At 41.8% G+C, this 7,281-nt stretch overlaps 1 protein-coding gene across 3 annotated transcripts in view; it reads right to left on the bottom strand.

Moving 5' to 3' along the window:
- Positions 1 to 7,281, bottom strand: part of PIP5K1B (phosphatidylinositol-4-phosphate 5-kinase type 1 beta) — a 334,673-nt gene that overhangs the window by 290,605 nt on the left and 36,787 nt on the right. For 2 of the 3 annotated variants that reach the window (XM_017543423.2, XM_037743820.1), the window contains exon 2: positions 3,421 to 3,582. The exons of the other annotated variant lie outside the window; for it this stretch is intronic. The gene's annotated coding sequence lies outside the window, so the exon portion shown is untranslated. The remainder of the gene's footprint in view (positions 1 to 3,420; positions 3,583 to 7,281) is intronic. 3 annotated transcript variants of the gene reach the window in all.

Genomic DNA, 7,281 nt, shown 5'->3' with positions numbered 1-7,281 from the left:
AAAAAAAAAAAAAAAAAAAAAAAAGTTAACACAGAAGAAGAGAGACATTTGGGAAAGAACCGCTTAAACAAAGATAACTTTTAAATTCATGCTTTTATTTATCTATTCAACATATATTTAGTGAGCACTGGTTAGGTTCCTACTACCGAATAAAACAGACATGGATTTTCCTTTATGGGGCTTACCATTTGATGTGAGAGAAGGACACTAAATAGCTTGAATAACTTATTTGGAAACATTATCATCTATAATATAAGATGTACTATGAGGGAAATAGAGAATTACAGTAGAAGAAAACAGAAAATTAGGGGAGATCTACTTAGGTGGAGTTTGAGCAGGGAAGTCTTTACTAAGGAAGGAACATTTAAGAATCCTAAAGGAACAGAAGGAGATGGCAACACAAAGCGGGAGCAGGCAGCAGAGAGGGAGCTTCCTGGGTGGAAGATTCAGGTGGAGCACAGGCCCTGAGGCAGGATAGAGGGCAGGAGTGGAAGAGGCTGGAGCAAAGTGGACAGGAGACCAGAGAGCCTTTTCTATGTTATATGTTGTGTGCATCTCCAAGAGCTAAGGATAAGCCCTGCTTCCCGAAAAGGTATTACAGAATGTCAAAATGGGATGCGTCAACCAAGCCACTAAGATGGATGAGATACCAGATTCCAAAGTAAAATGCCAGGCCTAGATGCAGTTTTTCAAAGAACATAGCCCAAAACTTTTTTCACTGGTCTTAAACCTCTTACCTACGGCGAGGCTACAAGTAAGTAGGGCTCTTTGTTGGTGGCTAAAAGGAGAGAGTGTTTGAAGAAAGTAGGCTGCAGTCTGGTCCTAGCCTAAAGGACTAAGCATAGGGAGAGGTAAGAGTGCCCTCTTCCTGCTTCTCTCCTTTCCAGCCTAGCGAGGGACTCAACAGGACTACCTGAAAAGTGTGAGACTCTTATGATATGGAAGGCACTGTGACCTTGTCTGGGACTTTGGCCTAAGGACTCTGAAGAACTGGAGAGTTGGCTGGATGCTGACGGACAAGCCAAAAGAAACTAGACCTGCACTGGGAGCAGCCTGTCCTCTCCTAGTTGGTGGGAACAAGGAGATGTGAGTGTTTCCCATGGATCACACCATGCGCATATGTACAGGGCTATACACTAGGGTATTCCCAACAAGGGCCACCTGGGCAGCAATAGAACCCAGTAGACAGGAATACGAATGGATTGGTGGGCTTTCTAGAGACTGTGGAATGAGTCTGCGATTAGGCTGAAGAGTGCGGCAGCCCCACCAAGGAAACTGGAAGAGGCCCCCAGAGACAACGTGAGAGGGTATCTCCAAAGAACTCACAAAAGGGCCCCCCAAGAGAAAGAATCAACTGTAAACACCCACAACACAAAGAGAGCTCGTCTATGATACCGCCTGCTAAGTAAAAACTTTCCTACACTCCTTCCTGTTCCCCACCCAGCCCTTAAACCCAGCACAGAAGTCATAGCTACTGAGTAAGCAAGAGAAAAAGCCTCCAACCACAGCCCCTTCTCCCTGCAACAGGCCCTAGCCAGGGGAAGGGGAGCAGTTATACATATGAATGAGGTTGGAAGCTTTGACTATCCCAGGATACTAGACATTTTAAGTATCTGGCAAATTAAAGTCGGGCTTTTTTATTATATATGAGGAATCAGAATAGCCACGTGATAGATACATTTTCATCCAAAACAGGGGAAATGCTTTCCACTAAATAAATTTTAATGGAAGAGTGGGAGACTTGATGAAGTTGTTTTTTGATGGCTTCCCATGAAAACTATTTGTTCAAGCAGATTACACATAAAACCCCATTGTGCTAGCACATGTCATGGAAAATGTGCTTTCCAAAAATGACGCCCAGCATGCCCCAGCTTGAGGATAAAGACCACTGTGGTTTGTGGGTTCACTTTGTAACACTGTCCACCCTTGGCCAGGCCATGCAGAGCCTTCAGTAACTATGGCAACTGAGGCTATGGACCTCCTGCCTACATCAGTTGTTCTTGTTCTTACACCTTCCTCCCTTTTCAGGAAGACAAATGTGTTTCTGGAAGGAATCCCTATCACCGGGAACCGCCACCAAGCTCAGCTCTGATGCCCCTCAAACAAGCTCTGACTGAGTTCCCAATATTGTGGCTTCTGAGTCTTCTTCTTAGATGTCACCTTAACAGGATTCCCAGCACACTTATCTGGCACCCAGCTGAGAAGACCAGAGCCTCAACCCATACTCAGCAGGAAACTCAACTAGTATCAATGGAAGGACAGGGGCCTCTTTAACTCCACCCATTCAATCTCGCATTGTCTTATGTGTCATGAAAAGCAAATCTTAACATGCAGGGCAGTAAAACATGACATGAAACTCATCTTCAATAAACTGGCACTTTGGTTAAACAAATGTGAAAAAGTCAACAGCCACATCATCCTTCTATGCCAGGGGGTTTTATTAAATCAACATACACTGACCAAGTCTTTCTGATATTGGAAATACTGCTTACCAAATCTACACCACCTGAAAAGGATTTCTTCTCACTCATACGTACAGTTCTTATGAAAGCTCATTCAAAACCGACATTAAAAGATGCTTTGGGCCAAGTTGGCTCACGCCTGTAATCCCAAGTTTGGAAGGCTGAGGCTGGGTGTTCGAGCCCAGGAGTTTGAAACCAGCCTGGGCAACACAGCGAAACCCCAACTTCACACTAAAATAAAAACTTTAAAAATTAGCCAGGCATGGTGGCGTGCAAACATAGTCCCAGCTACTCGGGAGGCTGAGGCAGGAGGATTGCTTGAGCCCGGAAGGTTGAGGCTGCAATGAGCTATATTTGCACCATGCTAGCCTGGGCAACGGAGCAACAACCCTGTTTCAAAAATTAAAAAAAAAAAAAGAAGTTTTGGCATTTGGGCTCTTTTTCAAATGAACAGCAGAGGATCTGAAGGTTTCTGGGCCTGCTCCCCACTAGGTTCTGAGCTCTTTGAAGGCAGGGACTATGTTTCATCCACTTTCGTACAATCCTGGGACCTAGGACAAAATCTGGTACAAAAGAGTGTTCATTCAAAGTCTGATAGCTGATGAGTGAGTGAACAAATGAACATGCTGGCTCCTATTTTAAGTGAGATTTGTGTGAATACTATAATTAAATCTGTTTTTAAAAAGAGAGGGACCTGCTATCCATCACTGTTGACCACTCTATTTCAGACCATTTTTAGTATGTTTATTTGAATCTTGCAGTCAGTTAGTTCTTTTGTGTCAGATTTTCCTGGGGCACCTCTTTCTATAGGCTCCTGAGGCCACCCATATCAGCTGCCCATTCACACCACTGAGAAACCGCAAAGATCCAGCATGGTATTGGGCTCCATCAAAGGGAATCAATGGGTCTCTAAAAGGGAATAATACTGCTTTAAGATAGGTATTTTCAAAAGAATTACCTTTCACCTCTCTCCTAGAAGGACCTTTGGAGCTGAAGCAGAAAAAGAAAAGACCCTCAAACCCGACACTGAGAGGTATCAGGCACCAGAGAAAGGTCACAGGACTGAGTTTGGATGGCTCTGCAGTCACGTCTCAGCTCTGCTGGGCCTCAGCTTCCTCATCTGTAAAATGGAGATAATAAAACCTACCTCAAAGAATCATTGTGAAGAGGGGAACAAGTGAATGTATGAAGGCTCTTATTACAGCCCTTAACACATAATAAGGGCTCAAATGGCAGTGAGTTTTATTATTATTATCTAAACATAACACAAATTACACACACCTACCTGTATATTTAAAGATAATTTTGTGTCTGAGTGGTCTACAACTCTCAAAGGAGCTGAGTTCCAAAACTCAGCTGTTTAGAATGTGGAATGCACTTTCCCATGGAAACAATGCTACAAATCATAAAACTTTAGAATCAGAAACTAGTTGACCTTACAGTACATGTAGTGATGTAGTAAAACTTCCCACTAAATGTAGGATTGCTTAATATAGGCTGTCTGGTGTTTAAATTCCAAGCAAGGCCACCAAAACCAATATAACTTATATTGTCATTGAAAACACATGCAAGCAAGCAAACAAATAATAGTGGGAAATGATTTTTTTTGGAAGCTTGGTTAATTAAAGTATATACCTACAATGAAGCCTATTTGCTTTTAAAAATGATTAAACAGACTGCATATATTATTAATACAATGATGTTTATAGCATACTGTTAGGTGAAAAACTCAGGTTATAGGCTTTGTATAGTATGACACACATCCTCATGTTTTTAAAATATGTATCTACATGTTTAGTGTTTGTGTGTGTGTATATAAATCTGCTTCTTTTATAATTTTGAGACAATTTCAAATGTTTAGAAAAATTACCATTATAGTACAAAGACCTTTCATTCTGAGCCATTTTTGAGTAAGCTGCTGATATGAAGGGCTTCAGATGAGCCACCCAGGGAGCTGTCTCAGTCCCTGGAGGTTGCGGGGGACACAGGGGCTGATATTTGACTCCTGTTTCTCAAAACACTTAATGGAAGAACATTTTAGTTATTATCCATATGGTAATTTTCTAACACACTTCCAAAGAAAGAGAAGCTTATACATAAACCCTAATATAACGTGTTATCTCAGGAGAACACTGAGTTAAATAGTGGAAAATAATTTTTAAACGTTCAGTAATATTTCAGCTTCACATGTTGTTCTAACCTTAACTAAGATTTCCTTCCAATGCTGAACTCATATGGAGGTGAGGCAACATAAATTTCTTATGAGTAGGGCCATGATAACCTACCCTGCTTCTCCCCACCCCCAACAACTGCCGCCCAAATTTTCCAATTAGTAATATGAGATAAGGACCCTATCAGCAGCATGAACAAAATGCAGCAGGCCCATGGAGGAGAAAGTGATAACTGGGGTGCTAGGGAGGGTGAAGAGAAATGCCAAAGAGAGGAAGAGGTTGGGTAGAGGAGGGAGGCAGAGAACAGAAAGAAAAGGCTTGGTTACCAAGTTTCCCTTCTTTATCCCTTTGCTCAGAGTCAGCCCCATCGCATCTGGTTGTGCACAAGCGAAACTATTTCTGGAGGTCATTCCCCAGTGAATTGGTGCGCTTTCGAGACAACTGGAGAAACTGTTATGTCACAGGCTAATGTTATTGTTTAGGGGTCATCCCTCATCCTCCTCCTTGACCCATGGCCATGGCAGTCTCTACACATGCAGGGACAGCAAGAAGGCAGAGTGCCCTAGGATATTCCTACTGCTTGTTCTCTGGAATGGAATCAACTCACTGCACTTACAGTGCATTCACAAGCCAAGCATGGTTAGTTTCGCAAATGCCTGCAACATTGTCTTCAATATGGAAAATTCCAAAGAAACTGCAGAAGTGACCAAGGAAATCTAGTTTTGGATAAAAACTCTAAGTCCTAATTAGATGACATGGGATAATGTTAAGGGAAACAAAATTCATTTTATGAAAGAGGTGCCCCAGGAAAATGATTCCAATTTTTGAATTTATGTACACACACTGTTTTAGGCATTCTTAGATATAACTCCTCAGAAAAAAAGGAAGCTAATACTCCAGAACATGAACAATGATTTTATCTGTGTTAAGGAATGAAAGAGCATTATATTTTTTTCTTCATAATTTTCTGAATTTTCTAAGTTTGGTTAAATGGGCAAGTAATTATATAAAAGTGGGAAAAATGGCATTTAGAAATACTAATTTGAGATTTTGAAGCTAAAAGAGTCCTTAGAAATGACCTGATCTAAAACTTATCCCAATCTCTCTCAGGTTTATAGGTAAAACACCTCTGGCACAACAAGTGGCTTCTGAGCCTGAAGTCTTACAACTCGAGGATAATTAGCTACACCATGGGTTGAACTCAGATCTTGTGACATTTATGGTCTGTGCCACTCCTGTAATATCACGTTGCCTGGAGTCAGAGACTAATGAACTTCATAAGGAAATACACCATGAGGAAGGCGCAAGCCTTAACTGTGCACACCTACATTTCTCACTAAATAAATATTTGCCTTAGAAGAATATCATAATTTTATGACATGCAAACAATTCAGTTGCTAAAGGAGCTCCAGTGATTTCATCAGAGCTACTGAACCAGAGTCCTAGTTAGGAGTTTGAACTCCTGCATTGCATAGAAGCCCACTTTCAGAGAGCTGCATGATAAAATTATATTAAAAAGCACCTTTGTCCTTATGCTAGGTATCTGTGATTATAGAGAAGACACAGGCTATTTCCGTCTTCTACCATTGTGAACTACACATGCAACAGCCACTTAACTTCCAATCCATTGTATCAGACTGTAGTAGAACTACGTAACATTTAGTCAGCCCAAAAACATGTACAGAAATCAGATAAACTAAAAATGCTTTCTGAAAGTATCCATGTCCTAAAGGCTTTAAGTACTTCTATTTATAAATAAAAAGCCTTGTTACGAGCCATGTAACATCTAAATCTCACCAAAAGATCTGTCCCAAGATCTTCCGTTTCTTCAGGGAGAAAATTCAGACATTTGATACAAATACATGTATAGCAGAGCCTTGAGCCACACAGAAACAGCTTCCTGTTTTGCTCCATTTATCTTACTGGTAGAGATTGGGAAAGCTTTCTAAGTATAGGGTGGGGAGCTGACCTACCAAGGACACAGTAGCAGGGAAGGACTGGTGACAGGTGGTAAAGTCGAACTGTTTTTCAGATAAGCAAAGAGACTCTATACCTGGTCACAGCCACAGTGGATAGCTTGTCTCCTGCCCAACGTGCTAACCAGAAGCATAATACATGAACCCAGGATGTACCTTTAGCTGGCAGAGAGCATGCAGGAGACTGGGCAATACGTCATTCTCTTGGGTTCAACAGTAATAAGCCTAGACTGAGAACCTGAAATTAGCTGTGCAGGTCACATGAGCTTAGGGCAAAGCCTCAAGCATGCATAGGCACAGCAGAGGAGAAAGTGCCTGAAATGAGCACTGAAAGCATGAAAATGCTGCCTGGGGAGAATTCTCAATGGAAGGAGCTAAAGGAGAAGTGCAGGAAACAGCAGGCTGGGAAGTATTGCAATCTGAGATATCACAGGCTGCAAAATATTCCTCCAACCAAAATTATATCGGTATTAAGGGAAGGCCTAAAAAGGAGGCTGACATTTGTATGTTTAAATATAAATGCAGAATTCTTAAATATTTTAAAGGTTTTTTTTTAGGCCGGGCATGGTGGCTCACGCCTGTAATCCAAGCACTTTGGAGGCCAAGGCGGGCGGATCACCTGAGGTCGGGAGTTCAAGACCAGCCTGACCAACATGGTGAAACCCCGTCTCT

The sequence above is a fragment of the Cebus imitator genome, unplaced genomic scaffold (genome assembly GCF_001604975.1).
Source record: "Cebus imitator isolate Cc_AM_T3 unplaced genomic scaffold, Cebus_imitator-1.0 Scaffold155, whole genome shotgun sequence".
In the NCBI taxonomy this organism is placed as follows: domain Eukaryota; kingdom Metazoa; phylum Chordata; class Mammalia; order Primates; family Cebidae; genus Cebus; species Cebus imitator.
Note: the sequence above shows the minus strand (reverse complement) of the source record. Positions and strands in the feature narration are given on the sequence as shown.